Here is an 8,834-nt window from a genome sequence, read left to right on the forward strand (position 1 = left end):
CCTTTAGAAAAAATAAGGAAAGCGAAAACAGTCTCGTTTGGGTGAGAAAACTTAATAAGATTAGACTCAAACACTTACTTGTAATCAGTCGTTGGTCTATTTAATTTTATATCGAAAGCTATTCCCAGTGGCCGTGCCTTTAAAAGACGTTTTTTATGGCGCCATGTCGTATGTAAAGAAACCGTTCCATTTTATTAGTCAACCAATGCATGAAAGAAGATGCACATATTTGGCTAACATTTTTTTGAAAACAACAACAACAAAAAAAAAAAAAACAAAAAACAATGGTTATGTTATGTTTACAGAAAAAAATTGGGTAGATAAGTAAGATAACTGCCATTTAGAACTATATATAACGGAATATATTGCATACATGTCTTTACGTCAATACTCATTTTCAACAGTAGGTGTTCACGTTTCAACAATAAGTTATTTTAATAAAATAAACAATTTGGTTGACAATACAAAACAATTCATAGTCAATAGTATGCTAGAAGGGTTCCGTAGATTATCGAAAAGGCATGACACAAGACACCCGATAACACAAAATGTACTGATACAGCTTTTATCAGCCCTACCTAACGCTTGCAGATCACAATATGAGTGTTTAATGTTTTCTGATGCTTTCTGTCTTGCCTACATAGGTCTGTTAAGAATAAGCGAATTTGCATTGCCTTCAAAGAAATCAAAAAAGGTAGTTTTAAATGTAGATGATGTAACGATCAATCAAAATCTCATTAGACTGTATTTTAGATGTCCAAAAACGACCAGAGATATGTCGGATGTTCTATTGATATTCCGATAACTGACCAAACTCTGTTATGAAAAACTGAAAGAGTTCTTACATTTTAGAAGTAACGTGCAAGGGCCGTTATTCTGCCATTTCGATGGAAGTCCCTTAACATCCTTTCAATTCAATTCAGTATTAAAAAGAACTTTGAACTTGATAGGTCAAAAAAAAATTAAAGCACACTCTTTTCGAATCGGCGGGGCTTCTAATATGTTCCGTGAGGTTTGTGCTATCAATGATATAAAATACAGAGTCCGTTGGCGATCTTACGCTTATAAATCCTACATCCGATAATTTTATAGTATTTCGTGGAAAAAACTTATTTTTTTAGGATCTGCCAAAATGGCTGTAATGTGAATGCCGGCGATCCGAAATTTGGCTATTTAAATAAAGTACGTATTTGTATTAAGAAACCGTTACCGGGTCTTAATACACATTAATGTATTAAGAAGAGCAATTTATGCTGTTGTAATAAAAAGATGTTATATATATTGGCATTATGTGCCTGGCATTATGTGCCTGATATTGTTTTTTGAATGTGTTAATGTATAACAAGCAGTTGGCATTATGTGCCTGACATGTGTCTTTTATAATTTATAACACCCAGTTGGCATTATGTGCCTGACATTATGTGTCTTTTATAATTATAACACCCAGTTGGCATTATGTGCCTAACACTATGTGTCTTTAATAATTTATAAAACCCAGTTGGCATTATGTGCCTGATATAATGTGTCTTTTATAATTTATAACACCTAGTTGGCATTATGTGCCTGACATGTGTTTTGATAACATTACTTGATAATTATAAATATTAAATGGATAGGTAATATATAATTAAACTTATTTCAGCCTGTAAAATGTCGGATGTTTGGATTATAGGCTCTTCATTTATAAGGGATGCCTTTCAAACAGCATGCCGCAGAAGTGAGGACTTAAATTTCTAGGTTATAATGTTATATGGGAATATCAGGGGGACATGAAAGTTTCTGATTTAAAACCTTCGATAGAATACTTGCTTGAGTTTAAAAATGCGCAAAATGTTTTGATATTACACTGTGGCGGGAACGATTTAGGAAATCGACCTTCAGTTGAAATCATGGGACATCAAAAACTTTATAACAAGGACTTCACTGGAAAAAATACCTGTTACTACAGATATTACCAAGAAGGTCATGGAGATATGTCCAATGTAACAAAACTGCAAATAAAACCCGCATGCGTATAAATAGTTGTATCAGTACATTTGTTATTAAACTCGGGGGTTATTATATTCGTTACCCTGATTGACCTTTTCGAGGACCTAGCTGGGCGCCGTTTTCCGGTACGTTGCCGTTTTAGCTCTGGGGAATTACACCAAATGAAGTACATAACACAGTTACGAGATATTTCTATTTTTCTATCATTATTTAACCGTTTAAGGTGAAAAAAATTGATGTTTTTAAAAATTATCAATATTCGTTTAATATCTATTGCAAATTATTAAAAAAACAAAACAAATTGTTTATAATGAAAATCAATAAAATTCAAACAGACGTAGTGGAATCTTCCATAATAAATAAGGTTATTTTCTGCGTAAACTTGTGTATTTACTTTATTTTTTTGTATGGAATTATTCATACAATGATATTTAATTATTTTCTTATAAAGAAATAACTGTTTTATTTCAATTTAATTTAAAAAAAAGGCCGAAAACATTGAGTTCGCTATTACACTTCATTGGGTGAATTCCCCGGGGCTGTGTGCGGAGAGTGCCGGGGCGGCGTTTGGCTGGGTTTTCGAATTCTTATATTAAGGAAAACCCTAGGTTGTATAGGCCGGATGGCACACATCTGTCGGACTTTGGTAACCACGTTTTATTGAATACAATATCGGGCGCTCTCAACACATTCACGTCCATGGCTGGGTAGGGCAAAATTGTAGCTGTGGTAGCCCGCTTTGGCGGAAGCCCACAGGCAAATGTTTCACTTTGCTTGTGGGCTTTTTGGCATGTGCTACCACGTTTTTGCAACCGTTGCCGGGGCAAAAACAGTTATAGTAAAGACATTTAGTAGTCTTAAATCGAAACACATAGACATTTCAATAGGTTAAATAATTAAAATGCTTTTATCCAGCCATGGCCATTTTCATGCCAACACGTTTTTGTTAATAAATACCAGTACGTTTTTTAGACTGATTTCTCTTTTCTTTTATTCCCAAGTTGTAATGTTTGAATAATATTCGATTTATCCGCTAGAGGATTAAATCTTTTATTCAAATCTTACAACTTAACATTTTTTATTATAACACCCCAGTAGGGCCTCAAAAAGAGTTGTCAGGGGAGACAACTTACACTTGAATATGTCATATATAAGGCAGAGCAAATTCTGGGAACGGTCTGTCAATCGTGGCTCACCATAGAAGAGGTAGACTAGTTTATCTTCGTTTTAAAAAATCTAAAATTTACATTTCAAATCTTGAATCCCACCACAAACCCACCCATTCAATTTCATTGTTTTTCTTTGTTTTTGCTTTTTTCCCTTTATATTTTCAGATAACACTATATTAGCACGTCATGGCTGGAACAGAAAGATATAGAAAAAGGAGAATGCTTATAATTCTCAGCGACCGTTATCGGAGCTGATCAATTTGTAAAACAGACATGTAAAGTGATTTCATCATCTGTACCTGTGTACCTTGAGTTGAAGCATGTGCTACCACGTTTTTGCAACCGTTGCCGGGGCAAAAACAGTTATAGTAAAGACATTTAGTAGTCTTAAATCGAAACACATAGACATTTCAATAGGTTAAATAATTAAAATGCTTTTATCCAGCCATGGCCATTTTCATGCCAACACGTTTTTTGTTAATAAATACCAGTACGTTTTTTAGACTGATTTCTCTTTTCTTTTATTCCCAAGTTGTAATGTTTGAATAAATTATTATAAATTTAAAAAAAAACCCTATAGCAGAGACGATTTTATTACTTGTGTTCATGACGGCAACATTACCCTTACCCTATATCAGGAACTCAAAGGACCGGCAGATATGAATAATTCGTATGCATTATGAGTATACAGTTATATCTATTAATGTTTACACTACCTTACCCGTGGGAAACACTTGAATAAACAATACACCTCATTCCCTCAATTATATACTGCTATACTTATATAATATAACTGATGTATTTTACACAACACCACTGTAATATGTAAACGTCATGTTTGATATCTAATATAACGAAGTATAAACAATAAACTACATTTACGCTACTTGAAATACTCGCTGATGGCAATAATACTAGTCGATATGATTAAACAAATTAGCATGGGAACACTTAATGATATATAATTGTCTATCAATATAATTATCTCTATTCTATGAATGATAATTAAAACAAGTGAATGTCAAGTTAAATACTCAACTGGGTTTTAAAAGAGATGCAAAGGTATATCGGATTATAATTGGATAGCCTAATCGCCTTTGATGCAAGTTAAAATACATGTATTTCTTAATTTTCTTTTTCGTGTCCTATAGATCAACACCTCATACACAAGAGCCGAATGAATCGGGTGATGCTCCCCACACAGAAAATTATAACTTTTTATAGTTTCAGATTTATGTCCCGGACAAAGTTCTCCAAAATAATGCAAGGCAGAGTTGTGGTTCTTTTGCACTGCACATCTGCCCAATGTGATCCATCTACCTACCAAGTGTCTTGTTCATATCTGTTTTACTTTCAGAGCTATGTTCTCGACAATGCAATTAAGCAGTGCAAAGTTACGGTTCTTTCGCACTGCACTTTTAATTTATGAGATAATCTACCTATATAGTTTCTTGTTGAAAGTGAAAAAAATGCTCGAATGGCAGTAACTCCAAAATTAGACAGACAAAGTTGAAACCTAAAATGGGCCAAAAAACTAAGCACTAAAATTTAATAACAATTTCATTTTCGTTCACCGTTTCGATTTATGCTAGATTTAAAATGTTCATGTTTTCGGGCTGGAGGACCTTTGTGGACCTCTTTAAGAGCCTTCACAATAAGAGTGGATCAATGATCAAAGCATTCATTAATTTATAAAATGGAAATCAATCCTTCTTTCCTATTTTCAGTTAATATAAACATAAGCTAGTCCAAAATAAGTTACTTCGTAAGAAAACATTTAATAAATCATAAATTTAAAAATATCTATTAAAATGTTTTATGGTTAAAGATTTTAAAGCAGACAGTTGAAACTTAAAACTAAAAGGTGGCATATCATCCATTTTGTATAAATAATATAGACTGGTCATGTTTGTATTTTGTATTTTGAGATGAATAAAAAGCATACGTTTGTATATTAATAAATAATTAATTAACTTATTTTATTACATTAATCACTATATCTCATATGAAAGCAGACCTGCAACTCAACTGTATAATTTCAAAGAAGAGCAGCAGACATTTAAGTCAACAAAATTAACAGCAGGCAACAGAAAATTGGATTTTGATAACCCATGAATTTTCCAACTTAAGCCTTAGATTGATAATGAAATTAATGGATGTTGACGGAATTGTTGGATTTTTCAAGAAGAATGTTCCTCAGATATCGGATGTTTTAGAAGGGAGATAAACAAAGTTTAAACATATGCCTTTCGATAACACTTTGTCTCCCGTTATTCTGATGTTTCTGTACTGATATTATCTGGAGCAGATTATGATATAGTCACGACATCTCGATATATAACATAATCTGTACCGTTATGATGTCTTTTTATATTTTGCTCTGGATATAGCGTGATTGGAACACAAAATTAAATAAACATATAGTAAGACAAACCAAGAAAAGCTGTTGTTTCTATAAAGAAGCTTAAAATTCCTTGCTGAATACAGGTTGGTTCCAGGAACATATCAACGATTGTGTCTATAAAAATCTTACATACTTACCGGACTTAAAAAATGCTGAACCAACACAACAAAAGAGATCATTGACTGATTATATCACATGATATCTCTTTTTATTTTGTTTGTTTTTTTTCCTGGAAATTACGCCGATTTTATATCGATCCACCTAACCGGCCTTCTATGACATCTTACCAGTCAATACCAATTTTAAGTGACCGACTTCATATTAAGTATTCATATGATATTTGAAACAGTGGTGAGTGACGAATAACCCACACAGACTCATGATCTGAGATCAACTAACACGGATAAAGTTTTCTTCGCAACCAACGTCCCCTAAATTACTTTTCTGATGCACTCCCTAATGAGCTAAGCGAGCAAACATATGTTTAAGTAAGACATTAAACGGTTACACAATTGTTACATATAATTACTGTATAGTCATTCATAAATCTTTTTTATTGAACACAAATATCAAACATGTTCAATTAAAATGGTTTCAAATGCGTTGTTCAATGCTAGCCTGATCCCCCATGTCTCTTAAAATTCATATTGAATTTCTCTGTTCATTTCAAGATTCTAAAATTATAGATGAATTGATTTATCCTTTCTATTTATAATTTTATCTGGCGTAACATGTTTGAAATTAAACAACAAAACAATAAATAATTTTAATAGTAAAACAAAACAAATGAAGCTGACTGATTGTTCAATGCAATGTAACACGGGGAAATGCAATAAATAAGATTTTCTTTTATAAAAGAAGATACTTTACCTTAGATAAATTTAGAAAACATGAAAAAGGATTATTATTGTGTACAACTGGTTACTTAAAACATGATATTAAGAGAAACGGAGACTAGCAAGAAAATCAACCACATTGTCAAGTGGTTTTCATGTAAAATGAAACCATCAGAGTAGTTCTAGAAATGTATCTCCTAAATTCCACAATTAAATCGATTACCTCGCAAGAAACATCCAATGAATTAAACTTTCCTTTTGATTATTTAAAGATAATAGAAACAATTCAGAATAATAAATTGAAACGTTTGATTGAAATGGAGTTAAAAGTATTAATATCTTGTAGGCTGTAAAGGTATGGCAAGAAAAAAACACGTAATCTCCAAAATTCTACATCCCTATAACAAAGGTGTTTGATTAACGTTATGGACAATTTTGATAAAAATATGTTAATGTAAATATTTTGATCACAAATAATGATAAACAAACGAAGCACATGTGAACAAAGGTAAGTCAAGAAAAATGATCGAAATCATTTATATGTAGGTTCATTGCCATTTCAATGATAATTCCCCAGTCTTGTAACCTTTTATACTCATATAACAGCTGTAATGCTGGACAATTAGAGTGATGACTATTGCTTCATTTCTAAATGAGCCAATTAATTAAGCACCGTCATTCCACATCTGTAACAAACGATAACAAGAACTATGGCAAATGATGTCAATAATGAGAAAATGACAAACCAGGCACCCAGTTCTAAATGAATCTGATACAAGTTGTAATTAGTATCACAGATTACAGGAAAGAGTTAGAATTCTTCACATTTGATTATATATTGGAGATATAGTAATACATGTATATTATTATTTGTTAAGCCTTGTGAATCAAATCGAAACTTGAAAATAAAGGTTTCTGACGAAGTTTAGACTAAAGCATTAATATTCAAAGTTTAGTCCAAAGGTACAATTTGTTTGGAAAAAAAATAGACAGACAGGTGTTACTTAGCCCTTATGAAAGAACAAAATCTTCACAAACAACTTGGGTTTGTTTTTTGCTTTGTTTTTGTACTGATAACCGCGTCTTGTTTAATATTTCCAATGACTCTATTTTAATGATTTCCCTGTCTTGTCTAGACTTTGATAATTGATTGCAACATTGAGAGTTGTTATGTTGTCCTAATTGTCTGCTTGTACCTTGTCATCTACGACATAATCGATACTACTGTTGCGTTGTTCTAGAGAAAAATATTAACAAATATTCTAACAACATGGTTTCATATGAATGTAAGTGCGACTTATAAAAACCACACAGACAAATCGGCGCCGCCATTCGTTTTATTGTTACTAATGATAAACTAAAATAAGCCGTTCACACGCCTTCAAAATCAGTACAAAGAAGCACAATAGATGTGCTCAATTAAACTTAGATAAAAACTGAAAAATGATTGAAGGAGATCCCGCCGAAGCAAAAAGCAATAAAAAAAAATTAAAATCGAACACAAAACTTGACACCTGCTCAATCTCAAAAAGAGTATTCTACAGAAGCAATGAAAAAATGCAATGTAGAACCAAAGATAATTCAAGATATGTTTGAATAGTTTTAAGAATACAAACGCTTGATTTCTTTCCTTTGTTCCTGATACAATAATACAAAGAAAGCAAGAATGAAAAAAGAAAGTAATAAAGAAAGAACGGACCATTGATTTGAGTAGAGATTTTGAAAGGAACAAACAATTATCATAGTATTGGAAACTATTCATAAGTCCCCTACCGTTAGAACCCCAGCAACATTCTCAAGGGCAAATTTGTGCTAGAGTTTTAAACCTGGTCATATATGATGTGGTTGATGATCAGAATCATATATTTGAAGTTTGAAGTAAATACCTTAAGAAATAAAGAATTTATGGTGAAAAAGCGTAAACACTTGAATCAGAAATCTTGACAGGTCCCCGACGCTTGGTGAGTAGGACAGCTCTCAATATACTCCCTTTATTAAAAATTAAAATAATGTTTATGATCTCCAGGCTGTCATCTACCCATATTTCAAGTTTGATAAAAATATTTTCAGTACTTTTTGCGTTATTCCTGGATCCAGTTTATGTGTTAAATTAGCCATATTTTCAGTCCATTTGTTGCCATAGCAACAAAAGTTTTCAACATGGGAATAAAAAAAGACGTGCATAATCTCCACACTGCCATCTATCCGTATATCAAGTTTCATAAAGATATTTTCAATACGTTTGCTTCATTGCGGGATCCAGTTTTGTGGACAGACAGACTGACGTACGGACGGACAGACGGACGTAGTGTCAACCTAAAGTCCCCTCCGGTAAACCCGGTAGGGGACTAATAAAATCTATTTTGTTGCTATTACATTTGATATAAAACATACTTAAAATAGACAAACATATCAAACAAATGAAATAATCGGAAT

At 32.4% G+C, this 8,834-nt stretch overlaps 1 long non-coding RNA gene across 1 annotated transcript; it reads left to right on the forward strand.

Annotated features, from left to right (window-relative positions):
• The first annotated feature begins 258 nt into the window (after positions 1-258).
• Positions 259-3,662, forward strand: LOC132755329 (uncharacterized). The gene is made up of 2 exons (XR_009629188.1): positions 259-3,195; positions 3,324-3,662. It is a non-coding gene; the product is annotated as an uncharacterized LOC132755329 (long non-coding RNA).
• Positions 3,663-8,834: the final 5,172 nt, after the last annotated feature.

The sequence above is a fragment of the Ruditapes philippinarum genome, unplaced genomic scaffold (assembly GCF_026571515.1).
Source record: "Ruditapes philippinarum isolate M1 unplaced genomic scaffold, ASM2657151v2 ctg8243_1_1_1_1, whole genome shotgun sequence".
Taxonomy (NCBI): Eukaryota; Metazoa; Mollusca; class Bivalvia; order Venerida; family Veneridae; genus Ruditapes; species Ruditapes philippinarum.